This window comes from Coturnix japonica, chromosome 4 (assembly GCF_001577835.2).
Source record: "Coturnix japonica isolate 7356 chromosome 4, Coturnix japonica 2.1, whole genome shotgun sequence".
In the NCBI taxonomy this organism is placed as follows: Eukaryota; Metazoa; Chordata; class Aves; order Galliformes; family Phasianidae; genus Coturnix; species Coturnix japonica.
The window spans coordinates 9,575,246-9,592,405 of NC_029519.1; the positions used below are offsets into that span (position 1 = coordinate 9,575,246).

The following is a 17,160-nucleotide window of genomic DNA, read 5'->3' on the forward strand; positions in this document are numbered from 1 at the left end:
GGAGCATGCTAGACATATCAAGAGGAAGGTGTTGGACTTCCTTTGGCTGAGATACTTGCCAAGCAATTTCTGCTATTATATCAGCCTGATATAATTTGTTTTTGATCTTGACTCAGTTCCTACTGCCACTAGCTCTAAATTAAGAACTCTGTTTTTATTTGCTAAGTGGGAATCTGACAGCTGCAAAAAGAGCCAGATTCGTTTCTTACATACATGGGTGGACAAAGAGAACCGGAAGGCATTATGAAGAATATTGGAAAATGGCTTTAATTTATCATCTCCTTGTTAGGGGAGAGGAAAAAAGTGCAACTGAAGGAAATATAAGGAATAGGAACACACACACAAAAAGATAAAGCTTTCATCTGAAATGTATATGTTGGTCATTTCTTTATGTAAGGGGTCTCTGAATATCCGCTGCTGTAGCACAGTTAAGAGCTTCTCAGTCTGTAAGTGGTCTCAGCCCATTGCCCTTCTTCCAGCAGATATCTTTGATAGTAAAGCTGGTGTTCTGAATTCCTCCACTCAGCCCCCACTGGCTCTTCAAAATACCTGGAAAATTTTATTCCACGCGGCAGAATGATTACAGAAAAGAAGTACATAAATGACGCTTATTCTTGGAGTCATACTGAAAATGGTGAATCACATGGCTAGGTAAGGAGGAAAAAGGGGTTATATAGAATGGCCAAGTCAACATTAACGATCAAGGCTGTAAACAGAAATATATTTTTAATTAAATCACCTTCAATGTTTTTTTGTTTGTTTTTTTTTCTTTAAAAATTAAATAAAGTATTGTAATTAGGAGTGAGATAGCTATACAATGCATTACTGCAGCAGAGGGATTGGAACTAGATGGTCTTTGAGGTCCCTTCCAACCCAAGCAACAGTATGATTCTATGACTTAGTGTAGAGATGTACTGTGTTTTACACCAATTCATGAGCATTAAAAGTCAGCTCGCTGTGTCTTGATTTTAAAACAATTTCACAAAATTGAGTATTGGTTGTTATGAGGCTTGTTGGCACAAGAACCCGTAGGGAACTTGATGTTAAAATCTGACATAAACCGTGTATGTTTCTTTTTATAATACTATTACTATGATCCTGGCAGAATTTTCATGAGCTTAGATTTTTGTCACTAAGATTTCCTTTACTGGATAAGATTTATCACAACAAGGCTTCAGTATTTTACCAGCTCCTTAAAAGATGAAATTAGAATCTGGAGCTGGAAAAGGCTTTGCTGCTTAGATCAAAGCTGGCTGAAATTCAGATTTTCTTCATGGGAATTTAGGATATTTTGAACAAGTTGGTTGTTGTTTGGTTTTGGTTTTTTTTTTTGGTCGTTTTGTTGTTGTTGTTGTTTTGTTGTTGTTGTTTTCTCCACAGTTGAGATGAAAGTAGTTATCTAAATTTCCCAAGGAAGCAAAATGAAAAAACAACAATGATCTTTTTGATATTAGTCATTTTTTGAGAAACTCGACATAATTTGGTCACATCTTTCTACAAAGAAAACAAATCAGTACTGCATGAGAACCAGTTCACCAGCAGAGTTTCAGAACTACAAAGAAATTCCCATGAATTAGGAATAATGAATCTACGAGTGGGAGACGAAGTTGTTGTCAGATTTATCAGTGCTTTCAGGAGCAGCACTTGATGAGGAAGAGCTTGGATTTTCTGTGACCTTCCTATATGTATAGTTTAGTGAGCATGCATCTGGGCATGTCTTCCAAGTACCATGTTTATTTGCCATTCAATTTTCCCTATAAAACAAATAGTCCTATCATTTTCAAAATGGAGACAAAAGGAGACAGGAAACATTGCTAAGATGTAAGTTCATCTCTGCAGCACTTAACCTTGGAAAGTCAGTGGATGAAAACAGCCAGGATGTTAAGGAAATATATTGGAAATATATTGGATGTGCCTGCTATTTGGATTGGAGGATGATGCATTCCTTCATTCAGGATTGACAACGATGCTTTTCTTCTCAGGTTAGGAAAACTCACTCAGTTCTATATCTTCTAAGAGAAAATTCACTAAAGTAGTCCTGCTTGTGCCAGTACACTGAGGTATTTTCCACAAGCTTCTCCTTACCAATTTCCAAATTTGTTCTACTTCCTGTAAATCACTAAAATAATTATTTGCTTGGAGAGCCAAAGAGAGAATCACTTTGGAATTGAGTGGGTTAGATGCACTTTTGGGAATCTCACATGCCTGAAGAAATTATGTGGCTCCAGAGTGAGATGACAAGTGGAAGATTTGAAGATCACTATTTCAATCTTATCTATTCAGAGTCTGAAAATGAAAAATGCACTTGAGTCAGCACCTTAATGTTGTTGGGGAAAAAAAAAAAAAGTTTTTAATGAATGAACAGAAGATACGTTTTCTATGAATTCTCTTCACGGTGTCGTCAATGACACACCTTTTCTTCATATGCACTTCCATTTTGTCAGACTGCCCCTCTGCTGCCATCTGTCTCATAGCGATAAAATGAAATGGGATATTGGTGGGAAAGTTCAACCTTTACTGCCATCCCACCGAAATTCATCTTGATATCATGGGGCCAATGTCATTAAATAGGAGGCATTACTTTCAGAACAGCTCTGGTAGTAACTGCTATTACAATCATAATAAATGTATACTTGAGATCTGTAAAATAATGAAGTATGATTTAGTGTAAAACAGTTTTCAAAGAAATCATTATAGCTTATTGAAATGTTATATAGCTCTGTGAACAGCTTATACTCTGTTAAAGATCTATAATATGAAATGCATATTTGTTTCTCTCTTCCAGCAGAGCACCAAAGGAGCTATTAAAGTTTAGATGGTGAACAAGCATTAAGTACAAGTCACAAAAGTTAATTAAATCCTAATATGAATATTGACAGATTATTAAAATCATTCTCCTGTTTCATCATGTATTAACTGTATATGCATTAAATGTGCATAATTTTGCAAAACCAGAAAAGAAATAAAAAGCAATGAAATTATTGTATAGCATCACAAAAGTGTTCAAGTAATTATGCAGTTCTGAGGAAAAAAAACCAAAACACGTCTATCTTATTCCAAAACATTAAGGCTATTTTTATAAGTCTTTATGATGTCTTATGTGATTGCTGTGCTGAGCCAACTCAGGAGTATTCTTACCTAAAACTATATTTTACTGCAAACCATAGAACAAATTAAATCTGAACAAAAGAATCTGGCAGAAGAGTGAGACATAAAGCGATGCCCTGTGATTTTACACTCTCTCATGTTAAATCTGCAATTCTGACATGGTTTCTAATAGGGGTATACTCCTCAGCACGAGCCATCATTTTCTTGGGGTGCTTCAGCCATCTCCTATGTGCTGCCCTCAGCAAGGGTTGGCATGGGACTCAGTATGCATGAAAAAAGTCTATCAATCAGTGCACACACCCCCAGGTCCATGAATTTCAATCAGAAGAAATTTGTGCTATTTTTTTCAAAACAGTAGCCCAAGGGGGTATACTACCAGTTAAAATGATTCATGACTTAAATGGCCTATGGATGCATGCAAGTGTCGTGTTCCTAAATTTTAGGTGAAGCGCAGGAAATGTCTGCATCCAACACCTATCACATTCTCTGTACGTTCCTGAAAGTTCTTTCTGGATGTTAAGCAATGTGATGGAGTTTTGACATCCAAAATTCAGTACTCTGAACTGGGAGAGGTGCCCAAATACAAATTGAGTCTAAAACTCTGAGCCAGCCATAAACCTGAACATTGGTAATTTAGCAGACACTGCACTCACTGTACTTCCTTGACTCACTCAAACTACTAATTGAATGCAAATAATGGCATAAGAATAGTTTGCGTGTTGAGAGGGTGCTGGATGAAAGGAGTAGAAAGTGTTCAGCAGCTGATCTGCATCTCTGTTTCCCCAATGTAGCATTTTCAGTGAGATAAAATTAGGCTGAATTTCAGAGTGAGGGAAAGATCCCCAAACAACAAAAATTTTAATAACACTTTCTTTGGAATCAAACAGCAACACTGTTTCCTCTGAGGAAACACTTTGAAAATTATGAGTTTTCTTTGAGTTAGTATACGCCGAAAGATGGGCTGAATTGCTGCTGTTTTCAGAGCTCAGCATATACTTTCAACCTGTTCTTGGTTTCCTTCTCTATTAAAAATGTAAGACACTCTTTCATAGTGCTTAAAAGCTTAAAGAAGAAATAAGCACCAGCTTGTAAAAAATCATATTCTGCAGGGTTTAAAAGATCTCTTTTGTAAAAGGCTTGATTTTGAAAATTTAGGCTCAGCTGTTTCCAAAAGTCTTTTGCAGCTCCTACAAGGAATATAATCCAGTTTTGAGTTTGAAAAAAAATACAAATCTCTTGACAGTGATGCCTCTGGCTTTTAGTAGGACTCCTTCATGGTTACTGCAGGATAGCAAGTTATGTGTCTGTGGTTCCTGCTGAGTGAAGACAATCAGGAGGTATCAGGGATGTGCATGGGCTCAGCAGACTCAATCATATCACTTCAGAACCCAGTCAGTATCAGCACAGCACGAGCAGGGCTGTTCCTCACTCTTACAACTGGCAGTGGCTTGGATGTTTACATTATTTCCTCAAGAAACAAATGCAGTGGCAATGGAGAAGTCCTTTCTCGGGGCTGACATGCCCCATAGGGCAGCAGTTTTAACATTTCACAGGCTAAATGGAGTGAGATAGGAGAAAATGAAGGAACAGCTCTGGAGATAGTGACAGAAAGGTGGAGGTTGTGTTGTTTTTCATTGTTTTGTGGGTTTTGTTTTTTTGTTTGTTTTTCATATTTTTCTTATGTCTGTGAAGGAAAATGTTTCTTTTCAAACACAAGTAATAATAAATCATGAATAGATATGAGATGTACTGTGGTATATGTTGATATATGTGGGGTGATTGGTCTGGGTGATCCTGTGGGTCTTTTCCAAACTTGGTGATTCTATGATTCTGTGATTCTACATATGAGTAGGAGATATATGTCATTTTACGTCTGTGTTGATGGAGCTTTATAAAGTGACCAGATGTGGTTGGAGGCATTCTGTTTGCCCGTTTGCAAGAACAGGGCTGTTAATAATAAATGAACAAACATTAGCCTGGTAGTTATGTAACACATACACAAAAAAAGTTCCAAATTGCTCTGCTTTTTCTTTGAAGGGGAATCTGAATAACAAGGCAGAAAAACAAGTGCAAGGAACTGAGGATCAGCATTGGTGCCATCCGTGTTTGCTCCGCGTTGTGATCTGCTGCGTCCCGCTGACGGGAGCCATGAGCAGCTCAGTGATTCATCCCGTAGGTGGCTGCCTGTCACGGATGGGTGAAGCTCTTCCTATAAATAGATTGTGCATGAGCTCACTGCACATTTGGGGAATGTTTGGAATGGAAGGTGTTCCCAAAAAGCCCTGGGTATGTCGTTATGTTTCTCATTACAGCTTGGTGCCAGCATCTGACAATTTCAATAATTGAATCAATGTTCCTAATGCAAATAACAGCAGGTTTGACTAAGCTGTTTATCATTCTGCAGTGGATAAATTATGTTCTATGAAAATAATTTTATTTCAGGTGAGATTTCAGGGAGATGGGAGAAGGAAATCCAGTCTGCCCTCGCAGAAGTTAGAGATCCCAGTGCTGCTGGCCCAAGCAACATGTTGTCTGACATAATTGGCTGCTGTGTGAGCTGGGCAGAAATGCGGTGGCAGTTTCAGTTCATGGCTATGATGTGGATAAGAAGTTCAGTGCTACAGTATAATGACTCAGTGCTATTTCTGCATCCTGCTCTCTTACAGGCACTGTACAGCACATCAGTGCCAAATCCAAATGGGCATGCACGCCTTTCCACCCAACTTGAGATATTTGGGCTTTGGAGTGTAACATGGAGGTGGGTGGAACAAGTACCTGTCTGACAAAGATATAATATATAATCCCCTCAAAACCATCTAGAGGCAGTAGATTGACTTACATGGATAAAAGGAGGCATTACTTTTGGAGCAGCTTACATACTTAACATCCGTTTTCTGAAATCCCATGATACCAAAGCAAATCAGGTCATTAAATTCTGTTAAATCTCTTCTGCAGTCACTTCGCTCATGACAAAAACTGTGTACTGAAGTAATTAAATTTTGCTTTCCCTCAGTGAATCATAATTGCAGCAATAGCTCCATGAGTCCAAAGCAGGACTTTCCACGATAACCTAAAATTTTTATTTTGGAAAAAAAAAGTAGTACTGCGAACTTCACAAGTATATTTATTAGGTCCAAATATAGGAAACTTACCCTTGACAGTCTGTTTACTTGCTTTCTCCATCACTGCCTCTCTCTTTCTCTGGCATGAATAATGAATAATGTATCAGTGTTGTTTTTTTTCCTTTCTGTTAACACAAAGAAAAATGGAGATGTTAATTTCTTACAGTGGCAGCTAAGACAAGCACAATTAAGCAGTTTACTTTCTAGGGATTGCTCACTGAATTCTTCAAGAGGTTCCTCTGCAGCTGATGTAGTTGAGGGCCACACCATCGATCCTTAGCTGACAGCAAACAGATGGCCTGTCAGCAGAATTGTTCCTACACTGAGGAGAGTACATCATTAATGAAGCCAAATACAAGCTTACGGTTTCAGATCCCTGGTACAATATAAGTGGTGTTGAATATTGTAAGAGTAATTTATTGGAACTCGTGTGTCATTCGCAGAAACAAGTTATGCTGACTCTGTGACATGGAAAAAATCAGCCTTCTCCTCTAACGTATGTTAATGGCTCCCTGCATTCTTTCTGACCAATTTTACTTTCCCACAGGTGAATAAGTTCTACATCACTGCTTTGCATCTTCAGGAGTGCATCTCTGTATTTCCTGAGTGGCAGACATTGGGTGCCAAGGGATACAGCAAGACCTGGGGCAGCCAGAAATGCCAATAAGTCTTTTTAGATTTATATAAACTTTCTTTTTTCTTCTTTATTTCATCTTAATCTAGAACAGTCCATTCATTGGAGCACAACAAAATTCTAGAGACTTGGTGGAATGCTGTGTGTAAAAACTGAGATTCTAAAGCAGACATGGGTACATACATAATTCAAATCGAAACAATAATAAAGATCCCATTTGCTATACATTCCCATTGCCAGCTGTGTAATATCTGCTCGTTTCCTAGAACTGAATTTCTGAGGAGCAGAGTCCTGCGTGACCAAGTTTGCCAATACGAATATGTGTGTTGCTTCTTAGTCATTTAGCACTTCTATACCTGGCAATACAATCATCAACTAGTCCAGAATGCTACACAGTGAATGGTGATTTTAGGATAAAAACTATACAGCTGCGGTGGTGCTTAATCTTAAGAGGTATATATACTGACAGTGTTCTTAAATGCTGCATTAGTGTTTGAAAACATACCTTGTTTTTCTTTCAATATATTTGTCTCTGTAATGAATACACTGCTTATATTTTTAAGTAAATTTATTCATATCCCTGTAGACTTCCTTGTCAATTTTATAATTGCTTAAGAGTTTTGTTCAGCAGAATAATTTAGAAGTGTGTCTTGTGTGCTGTCACCTTTGATTAGTGAAGTTCTCTATAGGGGGATGGTGATGGCTGATGGCTAAAGTGGTTACATATGAGGGTTTTGTTTGAGGAGTTGTAGTTCTTAGTAGGTGACTGCCACTTAAGAAATCTTTAAGTAGACAGAAAAGTATTGTTCCTAAGGTATATTATTGTACTTTTATTTTCCTTTCATGTTCACTATTTGCAGTTCTATTCTTTCTCTCTCAATTACTATTGATGTTCAGAATGCTTGTCAGCTGATGCCTTTTTATAAGCTGTTCTGCAAGTTGAACACAAATAACATGACAGCTTGCAGGCTACTTGTTGTCATGGTGTTCTTACTTTGCTCTGGGCAATGCCATATAAAGAATATTACATCTCAACTCCTATTTGCATCAACCAAATATTTTAACATTAACACAACAATATCAGAATGGCAGGATGTTTATGACATTACCAGCACCAAGAAAGCGGAATAAAATTATGTTCTGTTTCCGCCTACACATTTTCACCCACTCCGAAGCTCTGTACCACTGTGGTTACAGAACTGTTGATTTCTATGGAGGTAAGTTGATTTCAGAATCTGGGCTCAATTATCAAGTTTCACTGTTTTTTCTGGCTGCAGTTGTGGACATTTCTTAAATGAAATGCAACATGGAGAACGTTACTCTTCATGCTACTCTCTGACCTGGCTTCCAACAATTTACTCTGAGGTTCAGTTTTGAAGTTTCCAGTAGGGATTATGATTTTTTCTAATTTAAATTCTTTCTGAGTAAAAACCACTTTTAGTTCCTCTTTATACTTCCATGTTTGTTTGTGTAAAACCTAACATATCTGTGGGTATCCCACCCCTGATGGTGCTCAAGATCAGGTTGGATGGGCAGCCTGATTCAGTGGGGACAACCAGCTGATGGCAGGGGGTGAAAAAGGATGAGCTTTAAGGTCCCTTCCAACTCAAGCCATGCTATGATTAGTATAAAATCTATTATTGTGGAAATCACTATTGTGCTGGTAGGTGCTAATGTAAATGTTAGTATAGCTTTTGAATCATCCTCAACAATTACTACTGCTACTATTTTCCTTATACAAATTATCTTCCTAGACAACACTTAAATGACAGGAAAATGATTATGAAAGAATAACCTTTCTGTGGTCATAGTTAGGTTAGGCTGCCACAACCTGCTACTTTTCCAACAGCCAGCCTTGAACGTAAAGATGCACACACTTCTGATGAGAGCAGTATAAAAGAAAGTGAGAGTTCTCTTTCCTACATTCACAGAGATTAAGGTCAGATAGAACAGCTAGGTACTCCAGACTAATATGAACAAGATTATGTACACATGGCCTTTAGATCTCCTGGAGGAAAAAACAAACAAGCAAACAAACCTGGTATCAGTTTCAAACCTTAAAATTCTTCCAGGAAGAAAAATAAAGGTTTTAAAATAGGAGTTAAAAGCTGTGCAATTTTGAATTGGCAGGAAAAAATCACAAACCCAAACACTTCAATCCTGTTAAACCAGCAAACCAGTCAAACCAGTTAAGATCCCAAACCTTAGCAGACATGAAACTTGCTGTGAAAATTATTCCTTTTGATTCTGCAGCATTTTTCACTTGGGAAAACCTGATCTGAACAGTATAATGAGATCCAAAGGAGAAAGAGTGATGCTGGGAACGAGTGAAGAACTGGTGTAGATGTATTTCAGAAATGTGTTCTGCAGATATGCAAGAACAGATTTCCCTAATAACATTAGCACAATTGCCTAAGGAAACTGAACTTGGTAAACTTCACAACTAAATGATTGCATTTCCATAGCATGGAAAGGAAGAAATGAGAGGAATCGGCACATGAACTATTCTGATTTTCTGGTGTGTATATCCTTAGAAGACTTTTTGTACATTTTTGTACAAGTCAAATGTGGTGATGGGCATCAAATTCACTGTGGCTACAGATGAGGCTTTAATGCTAAGACAGCGTGAAGTCAACCAGCTACATTTACAGTTCTGTTTTGTTTCTAGTAAAAATAAAACCTTTGGGGGGGGGGGGGGATTGGGAGGGGGAAGAGAGATAATACTGTTTCTATCAGTTTACTCCCAAGAATGTTCACATTTTGCCCTCCCAAACCACAAACATTCACAACACATATTAGCGTACACATGAACCCCCTTTGCCCTTGTGAAGAGAGTTTTATGGGAGGTGTATCTGTGTCTTGTCCCCTGTATCATTCCCCTCTATAAAAAGGGGGATGAGCTTATCTTCACTGCCTTCCACAAGAATAAAACAATAGGTGAAAGCATTTTGATATCTCTCAGACTACTGTAACATACCTGTCACGCAACTATTGCAGCATTTTTGAATCCGTTTTTTCAATTGAAATTGTGTGCTCCTAGGACTTAACCTACAGATAAGCTTTAGTATCTAAACTCCAAATCAGGTCTTAAAAGAGATTTGTGAGTAAGAATATTTATACTGAGCCTGTATCAAGATGATTTTTTTTCCTTGAAAGTTGGCTTAACACTGTAGTCAACTTGGAAATAAAAGATAAATGAAAAATAAATTTAACTTTCAAGTTGAATATGTTTTTAAAATTCCTGGAGAATGGGACAGATTCATCAATGGAGAATTTTGGTCCAACAGAACACACAGTGTTGTTTCAAAATACCCTGAATACTAGAAACATGAATGTAAGAATGCAAGAGCCTGATTTTTAATGAGTATTTATTGTGAAGGCAAGAGAATGACATACTATTCTAAGAAGGATGTTTCATCTCATTTCTTTCTAATATGGTATAATTTAAGGTCAAGTGCTTAGAGATTTATTATTTATTTATATATGCAATCTATAATATTGCTACTATGCAGACAAAAAAAAAAAAAAAGTGATTAGATTAGCGTCTCCCTTCTGTCTTTTTAATAGAAACAGTTAAAGAAAATAACTGTTTTTAGAGAGCTCCTAAAAACAAGTATAGAACTTGAATTCAAAATCAATTAAAAGATTAGAACATTTGTTATAGTTATTTAAATGTTCTCAACAAATTCCTTAGCTTAAAAGTAAAACAATTTACTAACGTTTAGTGCTCTACTTTGAGAACATCTTGTTAGCAGAAGCCTCTTTATGAGAGGGCATATTTGCAGTCCATTAGTTTAGCAAAGATGCATAAAATACTTTAATATGTAAGTCTGGGAAATTAAGGAGTTCTAAGCATTTCAGCTGGGCACAACTAAGTAAGACTGAGTACTGTATTAAACGCTAGGGCAAATAATGTGTCAGGAGGAAGAAAAGGGAAAGAACATTGAAAGAAAGAAAGTAAACACAAAGTCCATTTCTCTAGCCTGTTCCACTTGAATAATGCTGCTAAGATACTGCAGGAACAGAACCTCAGCAGCAGCACAGGTGACCTTAAACTGACCTGAAGCACTGAGTGAACTCAGCCCTACTGTGCTAGCAATATCCTTAGAACTCCTTTGGCTAGTAGGTCTCATTTACATCAACACAGAATGAAATGAAAATGGATGATCTTCCTAGACACCACTATAAAAAAAATCTTACCTTAAATTGCTATTTCATTTGGGAAGATTTTTTAGTGTTCAGAATTTCTAGAACATCTTAACATACTTGGGCAACCGGATGAAGGAAAGACTGTGGATGCAGCATACCCAGACTTTCGTAAAGCCTTTCAGAATATACTGATGGGTAATAGCCTTCTCTGACAGGAGAACCAGGAATCAACATGAGGACATCTTCATCTTCCCTGTCATTTAAACCAGGTTTGGAATCTCAGATTGATCTATTATCTAACTGTAACCCACATCTTGAATGGTAGGGGGAGATGCTGTAAGATGTTATGTAATAGAGAATTTATCTAATGATAAAATGCCAAAAAAGTCCAGTAATTAATTATGTCCATTTACATACTTTCTCTTTATTTCAATTTTGCTAGCTTCAAGTCCCAAATTTTATCTTCCTCTTTGCTTTTATCAAATAGATTAAAGAAACATGTTTGTGATAATATTAATTATTTAATATGTTGGATTCATTAAACATTTACTAAAAAGATGCCCATACCAAACTATCACATATTTCACTTCTCTAAATAATTTCATCTCTTCTAATACTGACTGATCTTACAGATAAAAAACTATTAACGACTAATCTTTTATACTTTACACGAAGCTCATTCTTAAGAAGTCTCAGTGATCACCAAATGATCACCAGGGCTACCCTGCTCTATGTCTTCAAATATTTTCTAGTTCTCTTTTCCATTCCCTGAAGAAGTAAGCATGCCTCCAATGGACACTTTCTTAATATAACCTCAGAGCAGGTTCATCAATTTAGTGCTTACAAAAGTTGGTTCATTTCCCATTCCTTTGCACTTCGCCAAAACCATTTTTTAAAATGCATCATCCTGAACACTTAATTAAATTTCCACTGCATTTATTTCCTTTATCTCTTCTAAAAACTAAAATCCGTTGCATATTTAACCTCTTCTTTAACAGCCTTACAAATTTGCAGAGCATCATATACCCATGAGTGATTCCTATTTAAGCAAACATAATCATAGATGTTCTTCAGCAACCACATTCATGTTGTTGTTTGGTTGCATTTCATTCTGTAATATAATATCTGAACATGAATCTGAATATGTTGTCTAAAATAATCTTTCATTTTCCTTCTTTGATTTTCTTACAAGATGCTTATCCAGCACAGCACATCACTGAATTAAGCTTAAAGTGATCAGCAGAAGTCGATCACCATGTTCATATGAAAAAACCTCAAGATCTGATTTCTTTTATTCAATCTGGATGTGTCTGAATGGTCAAAGGACATTTTGTGTCAGTGTCTAAGATTAGTAAACAGAAATTTTTTTCACAAGAATATAAATGTAAAAACATGACATTTATTCTGGTTTTGAAAGTTTATGACAAAATTTGCCAGTCAAGAGATTAAGCATTAAATGGCTCAGAACTGCTATCAAATAAATAGTAGTATCTTTGCACAGTACTTTCCTAAGGAAAGACTGAGCACAGTGCTGACGTCAAGGAATGAAAATCTGACCTGCTGGCTGACTTTTTTTCCTGGCATCTACATAGGCTATGGGGTTGTCTGCTTTATGAATGCCTTTGTGCCTTCCAATTATTAACAGAAACCTAGTGTCACATATTAGTCACCTCTCAGAAGTTACAAAAGACCAGGGTTATACCCCTAGCACATTGTAGTGTTTCAGAAAGGTGTAGTGTCAGCATGGTCAGCATGGTCTCTGGTGTCATGTGTGTCTAATCTTTTTTTTTTTCCATCTGAAATCATCAATAGTCTGATGTGCAGTGTCACAGGTGGGGTCTGTTTGCTCTTCAGATAGCATCGGTTACACATTACTCAAGGTCTAATTGTATTGGACTACAAATGATGTAATGCTAGGTAATTTGTTTGGAATGATAAATTTATCAGAAACCTTTTTTGCCACTCAAAAAGAAATTCCCTGAGAGGATTTTCTAGGCTTACGTTGACCTTGCATTCACATTTAATGCTGTTTTGCTAAAAAAAAAGATTAAAAAAAATCGCTGATAGATGTTCAGTAGCACTCAGTACTCAGTGACTGAACATCTGTGAGAAAATGATTAAGTGGCTCATCTCAACTTTAATAAAACTTTGTTTGGAATGTTACTGATGTTCAGCTTTCCAGCAACATAAATATTTTCAGTGTTCTGAGCTTCATCGGAATTATGAATCTCTATATGATTTAGAAGACTGTAAAATTCCTGGTTTGGATAATTTGCACAAGAGCATAAAAATGTTCAGTCCTTCTCTTCAGTTTTTTGCCTCATAAGGCTAATAAAATAAATGGTCAAATTTTTAAAAATTGAGATATTTTCTTTACCAAATCTGTCTAAACTCAGGTTTTTTTACATTTTTATTTTACACTCACAGGAATATTTTTAAAAGAAAACATGAGCAATTCCATCTAGACAGAAATGTGCAAATCTTCTCAAAATTATATATTTAAATCATTGTCAAACAGAAAATGAAATTCCACATACAAACCCTCCTTCATATTTTTCAGCACAAAGCACTACAAATTTGTTTTAAACAATATTTTAGTGCAATTATGTACATTACTCACTATGCAAAAAATTTCATCCAGTTATCCAAGAAATATTGTAGGGTTATATCCATGCTTATGATTCTAGTATCAAGGTATGCAAGAGATGACATGAAAGAATTAGAAATACATTTTAAAGGAATTGAGAAGAAACAAAATGATGTCTGAGTAGTGCGTGTAAGGAGGGGACCCTGAAAGTGGAGCTGTGGTTAAGACACAATTCAGATTGGTTCACAAATGATTCATATATTTTTCTAATATTTTAAGACACAAGAAATCCAATCACTCTTGTTTAGTACCGCTTGTTTCTTCATTCAATATTAATAGGAATGGCATTAATTAGAAATAGCAATCTTTGAAGTCCAATCAGCTGAAGTAAGCGCTACTGCTCAATAAATAAACAATAAAGGTAAAAGTAGGATGAGCAAATCTCTATGGAATGAAACTAGATGCCAAGAAAAACTTGTTCAAGTTTACCATTAGCAGACCTCTGCCATCCCAAATCTCTGTCTTGTATTCTAGCCATTAGATGCACTATTGATTATTTAGATGACACAACAGAAATCACATTTAGTTTAAAGATGGTAACAAGCTGGGAGGGATGGCAGCCACTTTAGGGAACAGTAACAAAATCTGAAGTGATGTGGAGAAATCAGCAAAATAATAAGCAATTCAGTGGCATTGAATGCAAAGTGACACACAACTACAAAACAGAGAAGGATGATAACAGAAATGATTCTACTGATGATCACTGCAGAATTAATGAACCAAAACTGCAACATACATCCCAAATGCCTTGAAGTACTGGGACTTCTATAGAGGAATGCCTAAAGATACTTACAGACTTTAATATTGGTCACTCAGCTGGAGTACTACGTCAGACATAGTCACGATATTATAGCTGGATCAGTTGAAGAAAGTCTAGACAAGAGACACAAACACTGAGACATTTGCAGCAAAATCTGTGATGAGAGCTAGAAAGTATTGGTGCTATTTAGCTGCAAAAAGACCAAGGGTAGAAATGACTTACAGGTCTTAAGACAAAAGGCTGGTAGAGAGAGGAAAGCACTTATGTATTCTCCAGAACAATGAGAAATAGGTTTGACTTACCGTATGGAGATTTAACATAGAACATGCTTAATGGTAAGTCAGTGAAATGCTAAAACATGACTGTCCAAAGAATTGGATTCTACATCACGAGGGTGTTCTAAAAACACATTAGATGAATGTCTGTCAAATATTCTTTAGATAAAGCTGAATTTATCTGGGATAGAGGTCACATAATTCTTATTTCTATGGTTCTTCTTCCTGTTTTTCAAATCCTCTAACAATTCTAAAATACAGATTACTTATTATACACTATATATATGTTGACCTGAACACTGAGCCAAATTACACTGGTTTCAACATGACCTGATAAATTGTTATCATCCAACGTTATGGATTCAATACCACAGACAAATCCTTGGCAAAATGTCTGGGTTTTATTGTGAGAGGGAAAAAAACTATCGGTCAAAAGACAGATACCCTTATTTTATTTAAGAAACACACTCTGGCAATTGTGGCAATTTAGTTCAGTAGCTTTAAATGTAACAGATTTGCCATCCCCTTTTGCCTTTCACCACATTTAAGAGACGGTAAAGAACTGCTAAAAATAATGAGAGTTTGCCTCATAAAAGTTAGGTGTTAAAATAATAAGCTAGAGGCCATAAACACAAATTTCCCTTGGAGATTTTATCCATCTGGACTAGACAGAATATATAGCTACTGCAGTTATTTTGTATACAGTGTTAACAACATTACTCTAAAGTTTTCACATTGAATCTTAAAAACGACAACACACATTTCTTCTGTTCCAAAGACTCCTAGACTTTAGATTTACATCTAAAACTCACAGATGGCCTTATATTGTAATGGACCAAACCAAAGCACTGACTCAGGAAAATATTTAAGCAACAGTTAAATCCATCTTTATTCAGCAAAGCCTCATAATGTGCTGAACTTTAATACTATTCACATTTAAAACAAAATTCTTTTTGCTCTCATGGGTTTTCACATATGCTCAGTAATATTTCTTTAAATTCTTGTTGTGAATATGCAAGTAGGCCCTAAAAGTGTAAGCTGTACATACGCTCAAATTTAGTAATAAGAGGAAATGGAATGCAAAGACAGATTTTGTCATGAAACACTCTGCTACCCCTAACAGCTGCAAATGCTGGTTGCCTCTTACTCTTCAGTATAGTGGTTGTGTCCATAAAAGTTGGAATGGAAGCTCATTATGTAGTTTTTCAAGGAAACAAAGCCAGGCTGATTCTAGCACTATGAAAACAGTTACTCTGGATTATCATATCTTTTTCAATTGTGCAGAAGGTAATATTTGAAATTGCTCTGTCCTATTTTAACTAATATGGTTGATCTAATTTTTAAAGCTTTAGTTCAAAGGAGTCATTGACAAGCATCATATAACATTTACAGGTGAAAATTAAAAATCAATGCACCATCCATGAGTTATGCAGCTTTTTCAATGAATGGAAAGTATTTGAAATGAACAGCTATTCTGTATAAAGAATAAATTAATTAGCTAATTATGAAGAAAGAACTCTCACTTCTGTCCACATAACTATCTTAAACAACTTGGTATTCTGCAGTAGTCAGCAGAGTGCTCTCAAAGCAAGGGAAGCTGACAGCATTCTGTACAGTACTTCCTCGCTAGATAGGAAGTGTGTGAAATACCTCCAGAGATGCTATAATTAGCCACCCTTTGGTGAACCTGAAACACTGAATATGTATTTTCTCAGTTCAGCTACTGCTTAGTTCAATAGATCTCTTGGTACCTTTGGCTTAGTGTGTAAACTCCCAAAGGGTCTACATTTCAGCATTTGAGAAAGCCTGTAATTTTTAGAACCCTAACAGTGCTGAAACGCTCTCATTCTACCTTACTTGAAAGCACTATCTCACAAAAGACTTACTTTACCCTCTAGTACAAGCTCTGACTTGTTTCAAGCTTAACTCAGGTTCAAACATGGAGAGGCATATGTTTTCTGTGTAAGCTGATTGGACCAGAAGTGATGGTTTGGTCCAGGGCAATGTATGCTTTCCTCATCTGTCAAGGTAATGCCCTAAATCTTCAACTAGTAAGTTTCCTGGGATGAATAGTTTTTAATATATTTTTTCCTGTTGAAATTAGTAATTCATCATGAAGTAGCTTATTCTCTGCTTTAGGACTTTGAATTTTAGTCTACCAAGTCAGCAGCCCAAAGAATTACTCATTCTCATCCAAAGAATATTTATGCAATGTTTCAAAAGCAGCACAGCAGCTTTTACAGGGAAGGCTGAGATTACTCCATCCCTTCAAATCCCATAATGCTATGTCAAGACATTCCTTGAGAGATGGGAATCTTAACTCCTCCTCTTATGAGATGGACAATTAACCATATAGTCAATAACTTCCACATTTCATTTAACACCTAAACTCTTGGATATAAATGGAGGAAAAAAATTCAAATGGATTCCTCTTCACTATAAAGGAAAGACAGGATAAGCCTCTT

The 17,160-nt window shown here is 36.3% G+C and overlaps 1 long non-coding RNA gene across 2 annotated transcripts in view; it reads right to left on the minus strand.

Moving 5' to 3' along the window:
- Nucleotides 1–246: 246 nt before the first annotated feature.
- LOC107312887 overlaps nucleotides 247–17,160 on the minus strand; it is a 137,275-nt gene continuing 120,361 nt past the window's right edge. For both annotated transcript variants that reach the window (XR_004307075.1, XR_004307074.1), the window contains 3 exons: nucleotides 14,454–14,533; nucleotides 6,261–6,355; nucleotides 247–549 (listed from right to left, as the gene is read on the minus strand). This is a non-coding gene — a long non-coding RNA (uncharacterized LOC107312887). The remainder of the gene's footprint in view (nucleotides 550–6,260; nucleotides 6,356–14,453; nucleotides 14,534–17,160) is intronic.